Source organism: Tursiops truncatus, chromosome 1 (assembly GCF_011762595.2).
Source record: "Tursiops truncatus isolate mTurTru1 chromosome 1, mTurTru1.mat.Y, whole genome shotgun sequence".
NCBI classification, from domain to species: Eukaryota; Metazoa; Chordata; class Mammalia; order Artiodactyla; family Delphinidae; genus Tursiops; species Tursiops truncatus.
Window position 1 is genome coordinate 161,974,807 of NC_047034.1, and position 25,561 is coordinate 162,000,367.

Sequence of the window (25,561 nt, forward strand, 5' to 3'; positions counted from 1 at the left end):
AGATGTCAAAGTCCAAGTTCTTTCCATGTTCCACACCACCTGGGGCAGCAACCAAAGGAGCTTTTCTCCAAGACAGGCCTCTGTTCTTATTCAGTTGTATCACTTTGAATGGCAGGTTCATGAGAACAGGGACTTTTGTCTGTTTTACTCACCATGTAACCCCACTGTCTAGAACAGTGCTGGATACATAACAGGTGCTTAACAAATAGTGATTCAGTGAAAATTCCCTTGTGAACTTACCTTATGCATCTAACCAAGATTTTTCACTTTTGTGGGGAGGTTGTATGCTATGGAGGAAAGGACTTAAATTTGGACACAAATCAACCTGGGCTCGAATCTGAGCTTCATCCTTTGCTACCAGTGACCTTGGGCAAATTATCCAGTCTTTCTGAGTCTCATTTTTCTATAGTGGAAAACTTTTGGGTGATCTCTCAGTGCAACCTCCCCATATTCTGGTAATTGTCCCTTCCATCTCCACATATTTCCTGTGATGGGGCTTCTGTATTACGTGACCCTGTCCCCATCCCCCAACCCTGTCTCAACTGATTGGACCAGGGGTATGGATCTGAACCATAATGGGCCAATCAGAGTCTCTTCTCCAGAAATTTGGAATTCCAGTCTTAGTCTGATTGGCCTCTTAAATGGAGGAGCTAGGAAATCAGGAGCTGGCTATGGTCATTTTCCACCAGAGAGAGCTGGTCTACAGCCAGAGGGAAGAATAAAGCCCTCATTCCAGATTAGTTCTTAGGCCCAGTCAGCTATCAGACAGCTAGCTAGGCAGCTAGGTAACCACTGGTGTAATGGTTAAGGGCATAGTCTCTGGTTCCCGATTACCTTGGTTCAGATTCTGGCCCTATCATTTACTAGCTGAGTTATTTAACTTCTCTGTGCCCTCATTCTCATCTGTAAAGTGGGAATGACATTAATACCTACTTCATGGGGTTGCCATAATGATTAAATAAAAGTGCATACAACTATATCTAATGCATGGTGAGTACTAATCCATGTGTTTCCAGGTCATAGTCTCTGATCCTTAAAATTAATACCCCTTTTTCACCCCACCCACCCCCTTTCCGGAAACACTCACTTCAGTGGATTGTTGATTCCAGTGCAAAGAATCTGAACTAATACCATTTTCACCTGTGAAATGGGGAAAGTTAAGAATCTTGAGTTCTTGGAGTAGCAGCAAGGATGAAATGAGATGAGTACAGCTCGTGGCACACCGTAGGTACTCAATATTTACATGCTTCTCATCCTTCCTACCCTGCCTTCCTCAGACTCCAACTGGGGCCACGCATGGGAGACGGTGCTTCTGGTGTGGACGGTTTTGGCCACAGCTTGGTTTGGCTCCTTTCTAAGGTGAGTCTGATCTGTTCTTACAAGGTTCTTAGAACCACACGTCTCAATACTTCATTCTGCACTCAGAGGAGTGACTCATTGATCCTGAGGTGCCTTCCCCCCTGAGAAGACTTCATCTCCGATGCACTCTAGATTTTCTCATTACTGGGGAAGTAACCCAGGGCACAGCAGCTCTTGGTGGGGGCAGGGGTGGTGTGGGCAACAGGGGTAAGAGAGCTGAACCTTACCCCTTCCTTATTTGTCCCCTGCTGGTACAGTCCTTTTCCTGGTCCTTGAGAGCTATATAGGAAAGGAGAAAACTGGGCCACTGGCTTAAGAGAACAGGGGCAAGAGGCTTGGAGATGTGGACAGAGCTTCTTGATTCATGTGATAATATTCGGGGGTGAATAATTCCATGACAGGGAGGTTTTCTTCCTCTTGACCAGCTTCCTCAGCCCTCCTAGCTCCTCCCTTTGAGGCCCCTACTCTATGACCACCCAGCTCAGCCCCTGGGCCAAGCCCAGCAAGGGCAGGGCGTGTGGGTAAGTGGGATGGGAGGTTCTAGGAACATTTTTTTTTAATTGAAGCATAGTTGATGTACAATATTATGTTAGTTTTGGGTCAACAAAATAGTAATCCAACAATTAAATCCACTACAAAATGATCACCACAAGTCCAGTAACCATCTGTTACAATGCAAAATTATAACAATATTATTGACTATGTTCCTTATGCTGTGTATTACATCCCCATGGCTTGTTTATTCTATAACTGGAGGTTTGTATCTCTTAATCCCCTTCACCTCTTTTGCCCAACCCCCCACTCCTTCCTGGTAACCACCAGTTTGCTCTCTGTATCTACAACTCTGTTTCTGTTTTACTGTGTTTGTTACTGTATAAGTGAGATCATACAGTACTTGTCTTTCTCTGTCTGACTTATTTCACTTAGCATAGTACCCTCTAGGTCCACCAATGTTGTTGTTAATGGTACAATTTCATTCTTTTTTATGGCTGAGTAATATTCCATTGCATATATATACCACATCTTTTATTATCCATTCTTCTATTGACGGACATTTAGGTTGCTTCCACATCTTGGCTATTGTAAATAATGTTGCAATGAACCTAGGGGTGCATACATCTTTTTGGATTACTGTTTTTGTTTTCTTTGGGTAAGCACCCAGAAGTAGAATCACTGGACCATATGGTAGATCCATTTTTAATTTTTTGAGGCAACTCCATACTGTTTCCCATAGTGGCTGCACCAATTTACATTCCCACCAACAGTGCATAAAGTTGTCTTCTGTATTCGTTTGCCTCTGGGTTAGGGGGGGCAGGCAGGAGGGTGATTTCCCTGAGATGAGTCAGCTGTTGTCATTGTCCCTTTCCCCTTCTCTCTTGTGGGGAAAAAAGTTGTGAACTGGAAAAGGCCATAAAGTTGGCAGATGCTTCGGGGGACCCATAGACCCATGGTGCTGCAGGCTTCTCCTTCTGCCCTGTTGACCCCAGTCCTTGACTGGGATTCTGCCTCTGTTTCCCTATGTATTCTCCACTTGCACAAGGACGTAGCTTCAGACTTTGCATATGACCTTCTTCTTAGTTGCACTAGTCAAGCATCTGCCAAGGTCTGGGATCCGAGGAGGGACCCATTGGATCCCAGACCTGGGACTGCCTAACTTCCTGTCCTGGATCTGCTACTGGAGCTGGGTCAGTGTCCCCTAGACCTATCTACCAAACATCCTCCCCGCCTGCACCAGCCCAACATTCCCCATGCCGAGTCCACTACAGTAATTATATTTTGAGTCTCTGTCAAAGAGACAGCCGGGAGAAGGAGGGTGGGTTCTACAATCAGACACCCTGGGCTAGGATTCTGGATCCATTATCACTTTCTTGCTGTGTGACCTTGAGCTGGTCACCGCCCTTCTCTGAGCCTCAGTTTCCACACCTGTCAAAGAGCCTAATGATCCCCTGCAATGGAGCTGGGAGGTTCTAATGAGATTACCTATCTACAGACCCCAGCGCCTTTTGGAGGCTCCAGAAATGGCTGCTCACTGCCCCTGCTCCACACAGCTCTGAAGAAGGGAAAGGAGCTCTGTATCATTATCACTCCTCAACTACCTGTCATCCCTTGCGGAAGCTTTTCATGAGCCTCTTATCAGATCAAGATATCAGCATCGGTCTGCGAACAGGAAACTGCAGTGAAGCAAAGGGTCACTAAAGACAGAGACCTGGCAGAGGCAGCAAAATGCAGTGGTGAAGCATGTGACTCTGGAGGCAGATGGCTTGGGTGCCAACCCCAGCTTTAACTTTGTTGAGCTCTGGCCAAACCACAGTATTTCCTGTAGCTTCAGTTTCCCCATTTGGTATATGAGGGGTAAAATAGCATATGCTGCCTAGAATTTTTTTGAGAACTAAATGAGATCATCTGTGTCTTGTGTATAACACGAGTTTGTTCCAAAGTGAGCACTCAAAACACCTTTGATACGTAAGTTGTTTTCAAGTTTTTGCTACTTTAGTTTTTGTCTCTTTAGATGATTTTATTCGGATAAAGTTCCAGGGGAGGAATTACCGCCTCCTAAAATAGATTGCCAAATTGCTTTTAAAAGGGCCCAGCTCTCTTAAAAGGGCACCCGCGCCCTATTTGGTGATCCTGGGGGTGGGGGGAGGTGAGGGGAAATGGGAGGTTGGGGGAGCGGGGGAGTGGGGGCGTACTGGGAGGGAGGGAACAGGCGGCGAGAGGAAACGCGCAGCGGGGCTCAGTTGAGCAAAGCGGCTGCTCTCACCAGCGCAATGGCCACCTCAGTTGGGGACACGTGGGGCGCCATGTCGTCCTCTCGGAACAGCAGGACTGGTGCGAGGTGTCTGGGCGGTGATGCAACTTGGGGCGGTGATGCAGGTTAGTGCTGCCGCTGCCGCAGGCCGCCATGGACCGCACAGACCCAGAGGGTCGCGAAGCACAAAGAGCGCTGTCTCTAGAAAACTCCAATGCTAACTCAACAGGGAAGACCCCACGGGTGGCTTTCAGCCATGCAAATGAATCTTCCAACCGCGTTATGAAACCATCAACGACTCCAGTTTCCTCAGTCTCAAAGAATGGGACAGTCACCACCGGTGAAACCCATAGTAACATCTAAAATGACAACAGGGGTCTCAACAGATATAACTTCCACCACCTTAGAGTCTACACCCAAAATAACAAGCGTTTCGAAAAACATCCCGGATGTCAATCAACACCCACAATGACTACAACCCACAGTAGTTACATGACATTTGTTTCTTCATCGGTAACAATTACAGCAACTCTTAACTCTAAAGAAAATAAAAGATCAAAATTTGATACTGGCAGCTTTGTTGGTAGTATTATATTAAATTATGGAATTTATTCTATGCTTTACATTGGATGCAAAATGTACTATTCAAGAAGAGGCATTTGTTATAGACCCATCTGTGAACATGATGCCATCATTTAAGGAAATCCAAGAACCAACGGAAAGAAGAAAGATTGATGCAGCCCAGTCAGTTAACTTTGTTTTATTGTTAGTTTAAAACAATATTCTCTTCTTGAAAATAGTATTAACGAGCCAGTGCCTATAATGTACAATGTATTATATGAATGTGTAAAGCTTCCTCACGATTACTAAAGGCAAAAAGGATTTGGATTTTGTGTGTGTGTGGGTGCTTTTTGGGTTTTTTTGCCACGCGACATGCAGGATCCCAGTTCCCCGACCAGGGATGGAACCCGTGCCCCCTGCAGTGGAAGCGCAGAGTCTTAACCACTGGACTGACAAGAAAGTCCCTGGTTTGATTTTTTTTTTGGTCTGTGTTGGGCCTTCGTTGCTGTGAGCGGGCTTTCTCTAGTTGCGGTGAGTGGGGGCTACTCTTCGTTGCGGTGCGCAGGCTTCTCATTGTGGTGGCTTCTCTTGTTGCGGAGCATGGGCTCTAGGCACGCAGGCTTCAGTAGTTGTGGCATGTGGGCTCAGTAGTTGTGGCTTGCGGGCTCTAGAGCTCAGGCTCAGTAGTTGTGGCGCATGGGCTTAGTTGCTTCGTGGCATGTGGGATCTTCCCAGACCAGGGCTTGAACCCGTGTCCCCTGCATTGGCAGGTGGATTCTTAACCACTGTGCCACCAGGGAAGCCCCAAACCAGGTTTTAAGCATAATTTTAGTTTCAATGTCTCTTCAGAATGCATCAGTATTTTATATGTTTTAAAGCTTAGTACTTGATGTGTGTGTGTGTGTGTGTGTGTGTGTGTGTGTGTGTGTGTGTGTGTGTTTGCCACGAGGCTTGTGGGATCTTAGTTCCCTGACCAGGATGGAACCCGTGTCCCTTGCAGTGGAAGTGCAGAGTCCTAACCACCACTGGACCATCAGGTAATTCCCAAAACTTAGTACTTGGTTTAGAAACAAAACACATACCAAAAACAAAAACAAAAACCCCAGAAAAAAACCAGATAAACCCAGAAAAAATACCTGGGCTTAACTCTGTTAGAGAGCTGTTGGAGAGGCTGTATTTTTATTAATAACTTCTTTTGAGCATTCCATGACAGTTGATATAATTTCAGTGAATTGCAATGTTTAACATGCTAATGTTTTAAAGACTTAGTTGTCAGTATTAAATAATAAGTTGGATTATTTGGTACCGTGAGAATATTCTCACCACTGCATACTGCTTCATTTCATACTTAGCTGTTAATTTCATATTTGGTGAATATTTTTAAGAGCTGTAGAGCTTCTTTCTATATCTGGAAATGTTTGGTGTAATGGAAACACACTTAAATTAAAAGAAAAAAAAAAAGCCCATCATATGATTTCCAAAACAACACTTAGAATTCTGAGCTACTGATGAATGCTGTGTTTATCAAGCCAGGGATTGTGGGGCTGCTTCACTGTCCATTTTACTCAAAGATTTGGGGCACAGGCCCAGCAGCCATGACTCACGGGCCCAGCCGCTCCGCGGCACGTGGTATCTTCCCGGATCGGGTCACGAACCCGTGTCCCCTAACTCGGCAGGCGGACGCTCAACCACTGCACCACCAGGGAAACCCAGCCCTAAGACCACTTTTTAAGTACTGAATGTCGTTATTTGCCTATAAAGTTTCCTGTGCTTTGGGTTTGAAATAATTTAGTTATCTCTTTCCTCTGCATATAAGTTGTATAATTTGTTACTTTCAAATACCAGCACTTCAACGCAGCCTTTTTTTTTTTTTTTTTGGTTATCTGCAAAAATTGGGGAAAACAGTGATGCAAACCAGAATTTCACTTCGGAGAACATTTCCTCAACATCACTTTATCTTCCTAATTATGTTTATTTAAGCAAATGTTCAATTTTGTTTGCATTCTTTGAGAATGTGTTTACTTGAGGATAAAATCAATCTAAGTATATGTCTAAATATTAGGCAGAATTCAATCTATGATTTTAAAATGTCCTTGGATAATCTATAAAATGAATAATTCAAATACAGATAAATGAGAGTTGGCAGTATATTATAGTGATAATTTTGTATTTTTCAGGAAAAAAATTAAAGCAAATTCCTGTTACCTTTTTTATTATAATGACCAGCTTTTGGTATTTCATTGTTACTGAGATCTATTTTTAGAATAAAATTTGTGCTCTCCATCTTAAAAAAAAAATGCTTTTAGAAGGGCTATGTCAGTTACAATGTCACCAGCAAATTGTGTAAATACTGGTTTTGTCACATCTTTGCCAGCACTGACCATTATAATTATTCTAAGTGTCTCATAGTTGACTTAGTTTTTGTTCCTTTCACAGCATAGGTGAACAGGGTGTGCCAATAAGTAAAAGTTCATCAGGACTGAGGAGGGATCCTTTCTTTGAAGAGGGAACTTACAAAGAAACACACACACACACACTTTGTAAATATCCTGAAAATTGAGGATGTTGTTCTTCCTGTCCACTGCAGCTACTTCTCTTTTCTGAGACATCCATTTCTATATAACTTGTTCAGTTCCCTTGGCTTTGACACTTGTAGATCTGGAATGTGGAAGTACCCTGAATGATGATGATGATTTAACAACTTGAAATAAACATTTGATGAACTTTCGGATCAATTTCTATGTCTCTTTGAATATGCATTTTCTCATGAAAACTTTCCAAATCAGAGGAGAAGCTGAAATTTCTCTAGAAAATTATTGAAGATGATGAGACTCAGTTTCTCCATCTGTAAAATGGGAGAGGGAGGTTGGGATGAGATAATGTCCAAAGAGAAGCTTCATGGGTTTGCAAAGACCTGCAAGGACTTGGTTGGAAAAACATGTCTTGAGACGAGGAGGATTTAATCCAAGAACAAACAGCATTGTGATTCTTGATGTCCTGCTTGTTCATCCCAGGAAATTATCAAATGACAAGGAGTTAAGTAACCAAGAGAAGGGAAGTGGAGCTAGAGTAGGCCAGAAGCCATAGATCCACTGTCCTCCATGCCCCATCACATCGTTAGAGATATTGGGAGGGACTCGTGAGTCGCCCACTCTCCAGGATCTGGGAGTTCAAGCCAATTTTACTTAACTTCCCAAGAATTATTGTTTGCTCCATCTCAGCAGCCCCTTGTTTTTTTCACTTCATTGAATCTATCAATTACATGATTTTGCATTCGTCTTTGGCATTTTTACCGGCTACTACCTGTCTCCCTTACTAGAGTATAAACTCTCTGAAGTTAGGGAATACATCTGTCTCATTCATTGTTGTATCTCTAGTTTCTGGAAGCTGCTAGATGTTCAAGGAATATTAATGCAGTGACAGGTGACACTAGGGGGCTGGAGATGTGGGGGACATCCAGGCTGCCAAGTCACGGGTTACATACATTCATTTCCTTTCTAAAAATGGTCCTCTACCATATGTAACTGGAAGAGATGGGATTTGAAAATAGGCAGGCTGACTCCAGAATCCATGTGCTTAGCCATCAGGGCTTGCAGCTGTGCAAAGGAAGACCATGTGGCCATTAAATCCATGTGGCAGAAGAATATTTATTGACATGGGAAAATATTCACAATATGTTGGTGAGTGAGAGCATCACATTTCAAAATACAGCACTAACCATCCAGGGTTGTTGGGAGGATTAAATGAGTTAATACAGGGAAAGCACAGAAAACAGTTCCTAGCACATGGAAAGTTCTTGATAAGTGTTGCCCAAGTAGTTGGTGAGGCATCTCTCATCTTCAGGGTTTCTTAGGGAGAAGTCAGGCCCCAGGCCACAGTGTGGAGAGGCACCCTGCTCTTGAAGAACTGCCTCCCTAGGTTTGAAATAATGTATGCTGTTCCTCTCCACCTCTCTCCCTTCCACCCTGGGCTGGTAAGATGGTGGGAACAACAGTACAGACAACGGCTCTCTCCAAAGATATCTCTTCATCAAATCTCCCCTTTCTGCATTCGGACCACTTTTTAATATCTTTGATCTGGCTGAGAGGTCTGAAGATGGTAATAAAGCTGATTCTATACTTTTCCTCTGTAACTTCTATGTAGGAGGTAGCCTCACATTCACTTTGGGATATGATATCCATGTACTGGCATCTCTGTAGAAACAGAGGTGGGGAAAGGCCCCATTTCAACATCCTATTACATGACTGCAATTATGACCTTGGGTTCTGTAAGACCTCTGGGCTCTCATAATACGTTCTTCCTTTTTGGTTTGAGTGGGTTTCTTCTACTTGCAAACAAGTGATTGCTCACCAAGGCGTAGGTCCTAAAGATCTGAGCTTGGATGGGGCATTCCTCCTGAAGCGGGCAGGAATAAGAGGAACCAGAGCAGAGAGTCTGAGTTAAAATCCCCAAAAGTTCAAAGGGCAGAAAATGGAAGTCAGAGTTAAGGGTCAGGGCCAGGCCCCAGAGCTGAACTTCAATTAAAGAGGAGAAGGTTGAATCCAAAATGGGCTTCCCTGGTGGCGCAGTGGTTGAGAGTCCGCCTGCCGATGCAGGGGACACGGGTTCGTGCCCCGGTCCAGGAAGTTCTCACATGCCGCGGAGCGGCTAGGCCCATGAGCCATGGCCGCTGAGCCTGCGAGTCCAGAGCGGCCCACGTACCGCAAAAACAAACAAACAAAACAAAGTGAGGTGGTGTCCTGGGCAATGGACAGTGGGTGTCCTGGGTGGTGTCCTGCTTTTCACAATTTTGCTTTTCAGACTCTGTAGCTTGTGATGTGCAGTTGGCTTAAAGGTACAAGGACAGGGATGGCAGCCACCAATATCTCCAGGCCCCTGGCTTTCGGTTTTTGTTAAGTTATTTTTGGAGTGGGATTATAGAGCCAGAAGATTTGATTCTTGGTATTAGCCACCAGTGGCTTTATCCAAAATGGTACTAATTAGCCCTGCCATGAGCCATGTGTGAGCATATCTGGGAGTCTGAAAGTACAGAGTTACAGGCAAAGGAGTGCCCAGGATGTCCCTGGCAACTTTATACCTTTAAGGGAAGGACCAGCTGCAGGTGGAGGAGCTGAAGAAAAAACAAGTGGGGGAACACAAGGCACTCACCCAGCAGTCCAGAGTTCCTGACATTCCTTTGGCCTCACTCTGCTGTGGATTCCTGATACCCACTCCTTGATTATCCCATTCCCGGGCTGTGTCCTTTACAGATTAGACTTTTTCTAATCATACCACTTTCCCCCTTACCTGCTGGCCAGTCCTGCATGAGGAAAGGGTCACTGGTTCCTGCCAGTCTTTGCCTTTCCAGCCTGGAGTGGCTCCTTTGAGCTGCCGAGCCCACTCTAAAAGGCCTGCTGGACTCTACTTAAAGGTCCTATCTGGCCAGGGCACCCCCTACCTAGTCTAGTCTGTTAACTCTTAGTGAGGCAGGATAGCAGGATGGTTAAAAGCACAGGACCTGGAGTCAGACTGCTTGGGTTCAAATCCTGGCTTCCCCTGTTATGAGCTGGGTAACTCAGGGTAAGCTACGAACCTCCCTGGGTTTCAGTTTTCTGTAGAATGGGGATGAGAATAACAATACCTAACTCATAGGGTCATCAAGAGGATTAAACTGAGTTCATGTATGCAAAGCCAGGGACACTAAACTAACCACAAGAGTGAGATGGACAGTTCTGTACAGCAAAGAACCATCCCACCTAAAAAGCCATCAGTGCTCCTAGTTGAGAAACACTGACTAAGAGCATGGAACTTGAATGCCTGGGTTGAATCACAGATCTATCACTTACTAGTTTTGTGATCTTAGACACTTACTGAACCTTCTGTGCCTCAGTTTTCCCATCTGTACAATGGGAGCAATGATAGATCTGTAAAATAAGAACAATGACAGCCTACCTTATACAGGGTTGCTCTGAGGCTTAAATGAGTTAAAATGTACAAAGCTTTTTTAAAAAAATAATTATTATTTTTAAAAATATTATTTATTTATTTATTTATGGCTGCATTGGGTCTTCGCTGCTGGGTGCAGGCTTTTCTCTAGTTGTGTTGAGCGGGAGCTACTCTTCATTGTGGTACTCAGGCTTCTCATTGTGGTGGCTTCTCTTGTCGCGGAGCACGGGCTCTAGGCATGCTGGCTTCAGTAGTTGTGGCACGCAGGCTCAGTAGTTGTGGCTCACGGGCTTAGTTGCTCTGCGGTATGTGAGATCTTCCTTGACCAGGGCTCGAACCCGTGTCCTGTGCATTGGCAGGTGTATTCTTAACCACTGCACCACCAGGGAAGTCCAATACGTATAAAGCTTTTAGGACAAGGCCTGGAGTATAATCAGCTCCATATTTTAGCAACTGTTGTCCCCTTATCTGATGTTGTGGGCATAACTGGAGGCGGCATATGATACAAGCATTTTTCTCACATCATAAAATAAATCTTTGCTTCCTTTGAAAGTTCTCTGGAAGAAAAGTTTCCTTCAGGAGGTTGTTAATTCCTATGTGGGTTACTTATAAGAGAAAACACTTTCCTTAACACAGGGAAAATGAAACTGGTCATGTTCTAGACAGTGATGAATTAGACCAGCCTGAAGAGCCAAGGTGTCTTAGTCAGGAATGGTTCAGTTGCAAATAACAGAATCCTTGTCACACACTAACCAAAGCAAGAAAAACATCATGGGGGAGGAAGGAAGGGGGAAATCTAGATGAACACTTGGGGGCAGGAGGTAGACAGGTCTCATGAGGAACTAGAACCAGGAACTGGAAACTTCTAAATAGAACCAAACTCCCACTTTTGCTCACCACTCCCTCCACACCACCCTAGCCTAGCCATCTTCAGCTCTTGCCTGGGTGGTTGCGACATTCTCTCTGCTTCTTCCTTTGTCCCCCCCCCCACTTCCTTTGTCCCCCTCACACAACAGCCAGAGCAATCTTTTAAAAATGTAATAAGATTGTGTTGTTTCCCTGTACAAAACCTTTCAGCGGTGTCCCATTGTACCTGAAGGCAGGAATTTGTCCTCTTGTTCACTGCTATATCCCTGGGCATGGCACATAGTAGGTGCTCAATAAATTTGTTGATTGACTGAATGGAAATGCACCAGGATTCCTGGCAGAACCATCCTCTCCTTCTCCCTCTGAGGTTTCTTGTCACTCTTTGTGAGTCTTCCACGGTTCTCTCTCTGAGTTCTTGCCATTCCCATTCACATGGTGCAAAATGGCTGTCCAGCCAATGTCACCTCTCAGCTTCAGCATCACCTGCTAACACATCCCAGAGTCCAAATATCTGGAAGAGAGAAGTTGACTGGTCCAGCTTGGATGAGGGGATCCACCCCTATTCATTCAGTTATGGCTGGGGACTGCTGAAGCCCACTTCTATGGGAAAGGCATTTTTAGAAAAGAGGAACATGGGCTGGAAGACCACCCTCGGAATTGTGTACTACCTCTAGGAAAAGGCTCAGGTATGGGGAATCCCCCGTCCTCAGGGAGTCCAGTACTAGGTTTGGGTGGGCAATTAAACCTTGTCTAGAAGATCCCAAGTGGAATCCAGGTTATGAAATAGAGATAATAAACTAGCTACCATTTTTATGAACTACTGACCCACATGCCAGACATAGGTCTAAGAACTTTATAGGTATCAACGCTAGGTATCAAAGTGTACAATCTTCCCAACGATGCAATAAATAAGGTACTATTATCTCCATTAAATAGATGAAGATGTGCAGGCACAGAGAGATTGTCAGTGATGGAGCCAGAATTCTAAGCATTCCAGCCCCCGACTGCATCTGTTCCTTCACCACCTAAACAAGATAAAGACATAATTCCCCTCTTACAATGAGGAAAATGAGGTTCCGAGAGATAAAGTAAAAAGAAAAATGTACATAAAGCCACCTGGCTATAAAGTAACAGAGCCTTGACTGCAACAGCTCTGCAGCCCTTAGGCCAAACTTCCCCCATCACCGTGCCCACTACAATTAAAAAACAACTCCCAGCTTTATTGAGATAGAATTCACATTCACTTATTTAAAGTGTATAATTCAGTGGTTTCTAGTATAGTCACAGATATGTACAACCATCTCCACAGTCAATTTGCCCGCTACAACTCTATGGATAAGGTAGCTCTATCCCAAAGAGGGGACATGACTAGGTAATCGTCACACAGGATGTAGATGGCAGATCACAGACCACTGTCCCAACCACTATGAGAATATCTCTGGAAATCCCCACTTGAATAACTATGTTTGTCAGAACAAGGATGGCTTGTTGTGGTGTGATGGCATGGGGGCAGAGCTGGGAGGAGACAGGATAAGAAAGCCCCTATCTCATGGAGACAGTGTCCAAAGCCGAAACTCTGGCCTCTGTGACCTCCTCCGCCTAGCCAGACAACCTGTTTTCTTGCTTCTCTCCTTTATTCCTTTGACAAACACCTGCTGTCCCTTAAGCCTCGGTTCAAATATCTCCTCCAGAAAGACTTTCCTGATTCATATCCAGGCTGGGCTAAGTGCTCCGCCATGGTGTCTGCTGGACAGCTTTCTCTGTCTCAACAGCACAGCTCTGCTCTGTCGTGGCCCCTCTGCCTTTGCTCAGTCCCCCCAGTGCTAAGTGCATGGATTTTGGAACTAAAAAGGCATGGATTTAAATCCAGGCTCCGCCATGTCCTAGCTCTGCGACCTTGGGAAAGCACATGGTAGGCCCCCCAAAATTTCCAGTTCCTTTCACCCTTCCCTTCTGGTTTCTTGGAGGGTGCCTATTAAACCTTAGTTCGCATTGGAATCCCACGTACTCATGTCTGACAGCCTTCTGGCAAATGGCAGACACACTTTCATTGCTCAGACTGTCTTCCAATGGAGAAGCATTCCTCCTCCCCCAAATGCAGCTCAGTCCTTGTGGCTTGGGTGGTTCTGACTCTAAGTCCCAGGGGTGGGCAGAAGACCCAAGGCTGGCCAATCCAAGGTTTTTGTCCTGCGTCTCTAGTGATTGATCCAGGGATAGGGATGGGCCGGTGACTTAATCAGAATCCCTTCATGAAATTTGTCAAATGGACATTAGAAAAAAGGTCTCTCTGTCTCTGTCTCTCACGCTCAGCATGAGATACACGGCATTGAAGATTTGGCATGCCAGCAGCCATCTCCTGTCTGAGAGTGACGCCAAGCAGAGTCAAATAAGCCCGAAAGATGGAAAGAAAGAAAGTTCTGATGCCCTCCTGGATTCAGATATGCCTGAAGTCCCCTTGGATTCCTATTTTCCTTAAGCTCATCTAGGTTGGATTTCTGATGTTTGTAATCAAAAGCGTTCTAATCAAGACATGGATTTACTTTAATATGCAATCAGGGTAGCTGGATCTATGATGGCCTGAAGATAAGCCAACAGCTGTGGATAGCAGAGCAGCAAGAGGCAAAGAACTTTGGGCCCTTGATGACATCATTAAACTACTGAATTAACCAGCCCTGAAGCCAATCTAATCTAGGATTTCTCATTCTGTGAAACAATAACATTTCCTTATTGGTTAAGTGATCATGAATTGGGTTTTTTCTTACATGTAGACAAAACCATCCTTAACTTGGTCTCCAGGCCTCTCCCCGTAATTCCGGTGATTTTAGCCAAGGGGTTGAGTGGATTTGGAGCCGCACCCCCCAGGCTAGCCCAAGAAATAGTTTGTTTCTCATTGTTACTCTTTTTCCTTGGGTGCTATTTTTTTTTCTGGCAGGCTTTCTCAGCCCCTTCTGGACAAGCTGTTGATTCCTTCATTTCTCCAAGTATTCCTAACATTTAGCAGGTTCTACTGAGGCTTTAGTGACACACAGGGAGAATTTCAGCACAGTAGAGGCACCCACTTAGAGTTATCTATAAGACATCACTGTCCTAAAAGTTCATGGGCCATTACTGCCAAGAGGAATTTCTTTCGGGCTCTATCCCTCCTTGGGAGTCAGCTTGCTACCATCTCCTCCAGCCTCCAGCTCCAGTCTAGTCTCCAGCAGTCTGTTCTAAAACTTCTTACTCTATAAGGTGAAGTATTTTCTTCTCTGTTCTAGACCCCAGGCTAAACCTCAGGCTGAAACTGACCCAGGGAACACTAAAGTGCCCTTTGAAACAAAGGAGCAAGTATACCTGACAATTATAGGGTTTGTTTTTTTTTTCTTTAACAAAACTAAATTCTTCAACTGGGCTCCCTTGTAACCAGTTTTTGGGAAGTTAAAGAGAATATTATAACAAATAATTCTCCTTCTGTCCCAAACAAGCTTCCAGGGATCATGGGATTTCTCCCCACTTCTAGCTACACAATCAATAGTTGCCCCCATGTAAATATATATTTTTAATAACAATTTTATTTGAGATATAATTCACATATCACAAAACTTACCATTTTAAAGTGAATAATTCAGTGGTTTTTAGTACATTCATTCACAAGGTTGTGCAACCATTGTTACTATCTAATTTCAGAACATTTTTATCACCCCAAAAAGAAACCCTGTACCCATTAGTAAATTCCTGTTTCCCCCTCCCCCAGCCCCTGGCAACCACTAATCTTTACAACTGATCTTAAGGGAAAATATTCAGTTTTTCACTATTAAGTATGGTGTTATCTGTGGGGTTTTTGTAGGTGACATTTATCAGGTTGAGAAAGATCCCTTCTCTTCCTAGTCTGTTGAGTGTTTTTATCATGAAAGAGTATTGGATTTTGTCAAATGTTTTTTATGCATCTATTGAGATAATCATGTATTTTTGTCCTTTATCCTGTTAATATGGCATATGACATTGATTGCTGTGTAAATACAAACATGATGTTTTTAACACACTCCATGTTGCTATGTTAAATCATCATATCACATTGGTTTATAAGCTCAAGTGAGCTTCATTTTAAGAAAATTTGATAGACGGCAATACAGACTTACGGAAGTATAGGCTTGGTTACTTAGGTTAACAAATTTTTTTTTCTCTAAGTTTTTCTGAAGGAAAAAATTCATTGTGAGCATATAAAATATAATGCAAAAATATGTTTAGGCTTTTTAAGGAAATATCTGTTGGTGTCAGTCTCTCTGCGGCTGAGAAAAGCTACAGCAGGCATGATGACACGTTGTCCTGGGCCGTGGCCTAACTGGTCAAAATTGTCCCCAGTGCAAAGTCCACTGCCTCCTCGGGGCTTCTCTAAGTCACCAAGACGGCTGTGGAATTGATTTCTGGCCTCTAGGGGGCAGGAGTCTCCTATCTTGGGCTGGAAAAGAGAATGAAGTTTGAATAAAGATAACTGTCCAAGAGTCCACATTTTCCTTCCCTTCTTTCTTTTCTTTTTAAAAAGTTTTCTCCTCTGGAACTGTCTGTGCTGAGAGCAGTTGCTGCAGCAGATCTTGCTCCAGATGTTGAGAGTTGTGCATTCAGCTTGGCCATCTTCTATTGTTGTCTGACCAGCAAGACTTCCTTTGGGGAACTTCCCTCCCAGCCCCCCACTGCCCCCAACCCATGTGAGACTCAAAGGGCTGCCAGTCACAGGACTCTATCCCTCTGACCACAGGAGTGACTCAACTCTGAGTCAACTAGACTTTCGCAGGACTTTGGAATCTTGAGTGGGGACACGGAGATGGAAGGCAGTCGGTGCTGAATCATTTGATGTGTTTACCTAGAAAAATGGTTCTCATATGCGGCCCCTGGCCCACCAGCATCAGCAGCTGGGAAAATGTTAGAAATACGGATTCCAGGGTCCCACCCTTCATCAGCTGAATCAGAAATTCTGGGGGTAGGCCCCAGAAATCTCTGTTTTAACAAGCCCTCCAGGTGATTCTGACTTCTAATGCTGGGAAATTAGGTTTCTGCCAGCGGGATTCCCAGAGCTTACCTGGATCTTGTTCTTTCCTGGAACTTGGCTCTCAAGATCTTCTGTAGATTCTTTGACCTCCTCCGTGTCCTTCTAATAAATTCCTTTTTGGTTTTGTTTTATGTGAGAGAGTCACAGTTGCCTTCTGTTGCTTCCAACCTAAACACCCTGACTGATGGCCCTGTCACCTAATTCATAACTGCACAGACCCTTCTTGAACGATGGGTCTTTGTGCCATTCAGGCTGCACTGTTCAGGTTCACCCTGGTCTTTATTTAGGTTCAGCCCCAACCATATTAATTCCATTCTAGGTCAAAGCAGAGCCCAGCAGGGCTTCTGACCAAGCTCCATCAATGTCCTGCCTGTTCATAGTTCAGGTGCCTCCTCCGGTAATGAAGGCCTTTGTATTTTCCAAGACCTCTTTACAAAAACATCTTCTCCTATTCCAGCACTTATTTGACTCTTCTCTTTTTTCAACTCAGCTCCAACCCCCTTTTCAACTATTAACGACAAACATTAGTATAATGTGGTTTGTTTTCTGTATTAGTTGGGGAACGGAATAGCTGTTTTAATAAAGAGATTAAAAAAATACAGGATACTCTAAAAATACACATCTTGTTTAATAGCTGTTGTTGTTGTTTTATCTCTTTAAGCCTATGAGTGGGTCAGCATGAGTCCAGTGGTGAGTAAGTGGCTCTGCCCCACGTGGTCATTTTAAGGACACGGGTTCCCTCTATCTTGTTGCTCTGCCCTCTCCTAGAACATTGTTGAAGCAAGCATCTACATTCCCAGCCTGTGGGAAAGGGGGAAAAGAGGGCATAGATGGCTAACATTTCCTTTTAGGATATGATGTAGAAGAAGTGATGCTCATATCAATTCTAGTCACTTTCCAATGGTGAGCACTTGCATGGTCACACCCAGCTAGCCGTTAGGGAGGCTGGAAGATATGATCCTGAGCTGGGCAGCCATATGCCCTGCTAGTTCTTGGGGTGAAGGTTGCTTTGTTACCAGAAGAAAGAAGGAAGTTATGAATAATGAAGGACAGCTAGCAATTTTTTCACATTTTCTAATCTTGGGTTTTTTTGGTTTTTTTTTTAAGCAGAGGTCTTCTTAGAAGCCCATATGATTTAAATTTATTTATTTATTTAGATATGGCTGTGTTGTGTCTTCATTTCTGTGTGAGGGCTTTCTCTAGTTGTGGCAAGCGGGGCCACTCTTCATCACGGTGCGCGGGCCTCTCACTATCGCGGCCTCTCTTGTTGCGGAGCACAGGCTCCAGATGCGCAGGCTCAGTAATTGTGGCTCACGGGCCCAGTTGCTCCACTGCATGTGGGATATTCCCAGACCAGGGTTCGAGCCCATGTCTCCTGCATTGGCAGGCAGATTCTCAACCACTGCGCCACCAGGGAAGCCCCCTAATCTTGAGTTTTATATTCAAGTGTTGAAAGCTCAGATGCCCTCAGGGACTAGCAGATGATTAACTGAGTAGAGCAATCCAGGTGTAAGACTAGAAGGAGTGAGGTGATAGTGACAGTGACAAAGTGGACAGCATGTCCTATCTAAAGGGGGCAAGATCTAGTTGCCTACCCAATGTCCCTGCTCCCTTCTTTGCTAACAGACCTTCAAGTTTGTTTAGGTAGTTGTGTAACTAGGGTATACATCATGACTTTTGAAGCCAATCATGAAATTTCTGTTTCTAGTGTCCCCAGCCTCCCTTGTAGCTGGGAATGTCCATGTCACTCAGCCAATGAGAGAGTTAGGGAAGTATAGTGGGGGACTTCTGGAGAACCTTTTGCTTTCCTAGTAAAGAGTTAGTCATGACTGGAGCTTCCCCTTAGCTGTTCTTCCTTCTTTGAATGTGTATGTGATTCCTGGAGCTGGGGCAGCCATCTTATGACCATGAGGTGGCAAGCATGAGGGGAAGGCCTAAAGAACTGCGGTGATACTGAGCCAGAGAGAACCAAGGCCAGAGGCTGCCTACTTTCAGACATCTTGTTATGTGAAAAAAACAAACAAAAAAAGAAACACATACCTGTTTGTTTAAGCAATTTAAAATCAGTTTATCTGAACCTCATGGCCATTCAAAACTGATTAAATCCTTCCAGACTTTTTCTATGTGTATATTTACTTTGTAAAAATGTGAAATACATACACTGCTTTGTAACCTGCTTTCTAGATGTACAATAAATAATGTGCATTATACAATATTAAAATAATGTACAGTATTATATATACCTACATCTATATATATGTACATCTTTCCCTGTCATTTACTACTGTTCAATATTTTTCACCTTAATGACTTCAGAATATCCATTGTAGGACTGTAACATAATGCATTTAATCAATCCTTTATTATTGGACATTCAGGTAGTTTACAGGTTAGTTGTTTTTGTTTTTGAGGGGGATGTTTGCTGTTATAAACAATTCTATAGACCATCCTTGCAACTAACTTACAAACTTCTAAATATATCCTTGTAATTACTTTCCTGATTATTTCCTTAATTTTCTAGAAATGCAGTGACTGGGTGAAAAGGTAATAAATAGCACACTCTCTTAATTAAAATGATACACTTGCCTTTGGTTCCATTTCTGCTACAGGGAATAACCAGTCATTCATTTATTCATTATCCATTCACTGAACAAGCCCCAGAGGCCTGTGCTAGTCGCTAAGGGGCACTAAGATGTGAGTAAATTGTGGTTCCTGTCTTCAAAGCACTCATAATGGACTGGCAGGGACAGGCAGGACAACAGGCAGTGACAAGATGGAGCAGGAGTGACATTTGCAGTAGGCAGCTCCGGACAAGGTTCCAAATGACCCCCACCTGCTGGTATTTATGACTTTGTGTAATTCCCTGCATGTGAGTGTGAGCTGGACCTAGTGAGTTGTTTCTAATGAATGGAATATGACCAAAGTGATAGGATGTCACCTCTGTGATTAGGTTACAAAGGACTGTGACTGTCACTTTGCTGCCACTCTGTCTCTTGCCCTCTCATGTGCTCACTCTGATGAAGCCAGCTGCCATGCTTGCTTGACGGAGAGGTCTACATGGCAAGGAACTGAGGGAGGCCTCCGGCCAGCAGCTCTTGAGGAATTGAGGCCTCAGTCCAACAGCCTATGAGGAACTGAATCCTGCCAACAATCATGTGAGCTGGGAAGCCGATCTCTTCCAGCTGAGCCTTAAGACAAACCATGCCCGGACGCCTGATCCACAGAAATGGTGAGATAATGCCTATGGTTCTAAGCCATTACATTTTAGAGAAATGTGTTATGCAGCATTAGATAACTAATGCACAGGTGGAGTGGTCAATATAAGCGCAGTGTGTGACAGACGACTGGTGCACACGTGAAGGGGAGGCACTGAACCACTGTGGCGGGGAAGGGCTGCATCTGGTAAGATGTCTGAGAGGAGAGCAGGCTGGCATTGCGTTTTGCAGGCTAAAAAGGCATTAGTTAGGGGAAGAAGGCATTGCCAGGCAGAGTTTGCAGAACAATCAAGCTTTGTGATCGTTTCTCAGATCTGTTACCAGCTCACTTGTCACACCATCGATTGGAAGTAAATTTACTTGATTAGAGGTGATATCAACAGAGCTTCAGGGTCCCTCACCAGCATATACCATTCAAAGCCCAGGAAGGGCCCTAGCAATTTTGTGGTAATAATTTTGCATTCTTTTTCTTACAGAAATCCCCCGACTTCAGGTCCTGCCTCAGTGGACCCGCCAAGACCCTTCCACTGTCACCCACCACTCACCCCTCCCAATCTACAACATTGACCTACCACTGTACGTATTTTATTTTGTTTGGCTTCGTCTCTTTGGAAACTTGTTTCTCAGAAGCCCAGGCTTCCCCTCCTGCCTTCACTTCCTTAACCTAACAATCTAGGTTCTATAGACTTTCCTCACAGGCCCTTTTCTCTAGCTCTTTAATCATCTTTACTGCTGCTTTTGAAGTGTCTCAGAGTTTTCCCTTAGGTAGTAGTGCTCAGAACGTATGTGCTTTTCTAAGCAGCAAGTCTGGCTCCTGACCAGATGGCATCTGAGCAGGGCCACTTTGCGGCTGGCTGAGTCCCAGGAACCGCCTCTCTTTCCTGTGTTGCCCCACCCCCAACTGCAGAATGACTAAGGTTCAGAGAAGCAAAAGGAGTGACTAGGGAAAAGGCAGAAAATGCAATAGGAGAGGGGAAGCCTTGCTTCCTTAGGGGTGGGACCTCTCTTTTAGGATGCTAATGGTAGTACTTCAAGACAGTGATGGTCTGCTAGGGGAAAGGAAACTGACATTACCCTTGCCTACTCTGTGCCAGGCACATGGGCTTTCCAGTTGCTATCTCGTGGATTCCTTAAGAGCCAGACTCTCCATGTTATAGCTGAGGAAATTAAGGTTCGGAGTTGAGAAGTAGTGTGCACGCCTCACAGCCAGCAAGAGCAGGGTCAGGCCCAGCTGACTTGAGGCCCAGGCTCCAGCCCCACCTCGTGACCTCTCCATCCTTTACTGGTGCTCCCAGGGGCATAATCACCTACATTCAAGTTCTAGATGAAAACTGGTGGGCATTGCAGCAAAACTCTACCTGGAAATAAGTTTTATAAATGAAAACGTCAGGCAAGCTAAATTCTTGTTTCTGGAAGATCTGTCTAAATGAAGAAGACCCACCGGTGAACTGGGAACCCTCCCAGGGTTTGGATTCACTTCTAGAGAGAGAAAAAAAAAAAAAATTGACAAGAGAAGGCAGGAGATCTAGACCCCAAAGTACAAAATCAGGGTTGAAAGGCTGGACAGACTACAGTGTGGGGATAACAATGAAAGTAAGAAAATAAGAACTGTTGTTTATCAAGTGCTTACAAAGGGCCATGCACTGTGCTAGATGCTTTCTGTAGGTTAGTGCATCTTATCCTCACAACAAGCCTGCTATAAAGATAGGGTTATCATTCGTAATTTTAGGTTGGGAGCCTGAAGATGAAGAAACTTACACACGGGCAGGCAGTGGTGATGCAGGGACTTGAACCTAGGTGTATCTGGCTCCAAAAGCCATGCTTATATCCTTTAGGCTTTACTAGGTCAAGGTGAATGGGAGCGGGAGAAATCTACTTTCTGTCGATGAAGTTAACACGGCGAAGCGGGGGTTAGCAGGTGCCATAACTTGGGAGTGTGTGGCACAGAGGTGGCTACGGCTCCCCCGGACCCAGTTCTTGCGGGTAGCAGAGGTGACTCAGGAGACCCTTGAGAGCCAGGAACTGGGTGCTGTGGAAGGTGTCTGCAAAGGAGGCTCTTGGGTCCAGAGTGGGTGGAGAAAAGCAGAGTCTCTCAGCATCTATTGACCGCTCTCTGGATTGGCTCAGGAACTTGAAGGGGAGCGGCTTAGGCCGCTGGGATGCTGATCTGAGGCTGGACCAGGAAGCTGGAGCTCGCTCGCCCTCCTGGTGCTACGGCCCCAGTGCTGTAGTCACACGTCTGAGTTTGGATCCTGCCCCTCCTCCTTCTAGGTCTACGACTTAGAGGTTTAACAATCTTGAGCCCCAGGTTTGTGTAGTGCAGATAATCAGAGTATATACAGCCAAATAATAGATAATAAATTTGCCGTTGGGAGAATTCAGTGAGGTGACGGATATGAAGGACTAACTCGGTGCCTAGGGCGGTGGGCGCTTGGTAAACGGCAGCCATATTATCGCGAGATTCCATCCTCTGCTGAGGCGGTGAAGCTTTTTCTGCTTTCCGCTTGCTTTCACTCCCATTGCCTACTTTCGTAGTAAGGTGAGACTGCATTCCAGGGAGAGAGTAAATTTAATATGTCTCTCACCTTTCACTTGTTCAAACTCTGAATTTTTAAATTGTTTTTATGGTTCACAGCTCACTTCACAATTGTAATTTGTCTCCGGCCTGGAAGATTTTAACCCTCCTATAAAAGCAATAGATTTTTCATGCTAGGCATTTTCTCTGTAGGTGTTCTTTCTTCTGTAGGTGTTTTTTTGTTTTTGTTTGCTTTTTGTGTGTTTGTTTTTTGTAAAAAAAACATTGGATTGGTGTTAAAATGGTTCACTGGTCAAAATCAGTGACCAATTCTGGTCTTCATGACAACAACAATATTTTATTGGAAAGAATAGGTTAGCTCACTGAGGCAAAAGCTAAATGGCAAGCCTCAGAAAAAGCACACAGGGTAGCTCTAGGGAGTTGGGAAGCAGGAAGTGCTGAGCGGTACCTCCAGGCACTCTCAGGTGTGCCTTGTGTTAATCTACCCTGGGTTAAGTTCTTACAAGGGAGCGTTTGATTGACCTGACATGGGCTGTGCACCTACCCTCTTGGTTCAGGGAAGGAGAGGACACCTAGACTGAAATTTAGAGTAAGTGGGCATACACTGGGGGAGGGTAATGCCCAGAAGGTAAATGGAAGTGCTGTTACAGGAAGAGGGCTATGTGTGCTGGGTGAGCACAACTAGCAAGTGTTCCCTACAAACACTGTTCTCCCTGTGATGAAATATCAAGATTCTGGGTTTTTCTAGTATTCTCAAATATGCACGATAGTTGAAAGAATAAAACAATGAGCACACATCTACCCTTCCTCTAAATTCAACAACTGCTAACGTTTTGCTACATTTGCTTTATTTTTTAAAAATTTTATTTATTTATTTTTGGCTGCGTTGGGTCTTCGTTGCTGCGCAGGCTTTCTCTAGCTGTGGAGAGTGGGGGCTATTCTTCGTTGCGGTGCGCGGGCTTCTCATTGTGGTGGCTTCTCTTGTTGCGGAGCACGGGCTCTAGGCGTGCTGGCTTCAGTAGTTGTGGCACGCAGGCTTAGTTGCTCTGTGGCATGTGGGATCTTCCCGGACCAGGGATCGAACCCGTGCACCCTGCGTTGGCAGGCGGATTCTAAACCACTGCGCTACCAGGAAAGTCCTGCTACATTTGCTTTAATTTCTCTCTGCATTTTAAAAATTTTATGAACTATTTGAAAGCCATAGATATCATGGCCCTTTAGCCTTTAAATAGTGAATAATTCATGTATCTCCGGAGGATAACAACACTCGTCTACATAAATGCAATACTATTACCACATCTAAGAAAGTTAATATATATTCTATAATATCTTCTAATTGCAAGTTCATGTTCAAATTTCCTCAATTGATACAAGAATATATTTTATAGATTTTTTTCCAGATCAGAGTTGAATTAAAGTTCACTCATTGCACTTGGTTTTGGGGTCTCTCTATTCTCTTTTATTTATTTATTTTTTGGCTGCACCGCGTGGCTTGTGGAATCTTAATTCCTCGACCAGGGATTTAACCTGGGCCCACAGCAGTGAAAGGGCCAAGTCCTAACCACTGGACCTCCAGAGAATTCCCTCTATTTTCTTTAAATCTAGAGCAATTCCTCTACATTTTTGGATTTTTCATGTCATTGATGTTTTAATCCAGGTTAGTTGTCTTTTAGAAAATATTACATTGTTTCCTTTGAACTGCTTTTTTTTTGTATAGTATTTTTTTATTGTGGTAAAATATGCATAACATAAAAGTTGCCATCTTAACTGTTTTTAAGTGAAGAATTCAGTGGCATTAAGTATATTGTCAAGGTTGTACGCCATCACCACTATCTATTTCCAGAACTTTTTCATCATCCCAAACAGAAGCTCTGTACCAATAAACAATAAGTCCCCATTCTCCCTTCCCCCAGCTCCTGGTAACCTTGGTAACCTCTATTCTACTTTCTGTCTCTGTGAATTTGCCTATTCTAGGCACCTCATCAGGTGGAATCATACAGTATTTGTTCTTTGTGTTTGACTTATTTCAGTTGACATAATGTTTTCACAGCTCATCCGTGTTGTAGCATGTATCAGAATTTCATTCTTTGTATTGCTTTTTAAAGTTAATCTGTTAGAGTTTTATATTTAATCTTTTATAAGATAACTTTTTCACATGAAGGAAAGTATTTCCATGCATTATCAAATTTAAGAGACTCTGCCTAGACTTTTATACTTGTCAAGTTAATTAGATCTAGATCAGTGAGGTCATAGGGGGTTAATTTATCACCAAACTGGGATAAAATTAACCTTCTATAACAAAAATAGTTTACAGCTTTAAATGAATAACCACTGTTTTCTACAACAAACATTCTTTTTAAAATGTAGCTTTCTAAAAAAAAATGTAGTTTTCTATAATAAGAATTATTAGCCTCAGGGTTACAAGTAAATACTTCCTGGAATCATTAAAACAAACATTCCAATATTATAGAAAAGCTCTTTGTCTTTTTAATTAAAAGACTTAGACAGTCTTTTTATAATGACATGATTTGGAAGCCATTTGGATCTGTCTTAAATTTTACAGTAACTCCTATGTAAAAATTCACTAGCCTTCTTCCTTATCTTTCTAAACAAAGGAGGATGGATAATCCGGTGTTGGCATTCTCTAAAGCACTTAGATTAATAGCTTCTCATCTTCTCAAGTTTCCTGATAAAGATCAGACCTTTATGGTTTATTATAATGTTTTCCTGTATCTCTAAACTCATGAAAGCTTCATAATGTACCTTCTATTTCTCCATTCTATTTTGATTTTTAATCACTTATATAGATAGATATCTGACATAATTCTAAACACTTTACATATATTTAATGCTCATACAACCCTATAAGGACTTTCTTCTCCTTCTCTCCTTCCCTCTCCCCCTCCTCCTCCTTCTTCTTCGATAAGTGGTTTTTAAAATCTCCTTTTTAGGGCTTCCCTGGTGGCGCAGTGGTTGGGAGTCCGCCTGCCGATGCAGGGGACATGGGTTCATGCCCCGGTCCAGGAGGATCCCACATGCTGCAGAGCGGCTGGGCCCGTGAGCCATGGCCGCTGGGCCTGCGCGTCCGGAGCCTGTGCTCTGCAACGGGAGAGGCCGCAGTGGTGAGAGGCCTGCGTACTGCAAAAAAAAAATCTCCATTTTAAAGGTGAGAAAAATGAGGCACTGAGAAAGTACTTGACTTGTCCAGTGTCACACAGTGGTGGGATAGCCAGGGAGTTCTGGGAGATCAGACACAATCTCTTTCCAGAGCCTTTGTTCTTAACCTCTATATATTCTCACTATAGTAAAAAAAAAAAAAAACA

The 25,561-nt window shown here is 43.8% G+C and overlaps 1 long non-coding RNA gene across 1 annotated transcript; it reads left to right on the plus strand.

The window, feature by feature from the left end:
- The first annotated feature begins 4,075 nt into the window (after positions 1-4,075).
- Positions 4,076-7,397, plus strand: LOC117312122 (uncharacterized). Its single transcript, XR_004526287.2, has 2 exons — positions 4,076-5,706; positions 7,106-7,397. It is a non-coding gene; the product is annotated as an uncharacterized lncRNA (long non-coding RNA).
- The last annotated feature ends 18,164 nt before the right edge of the window (positions 7,398-25,561 follow it).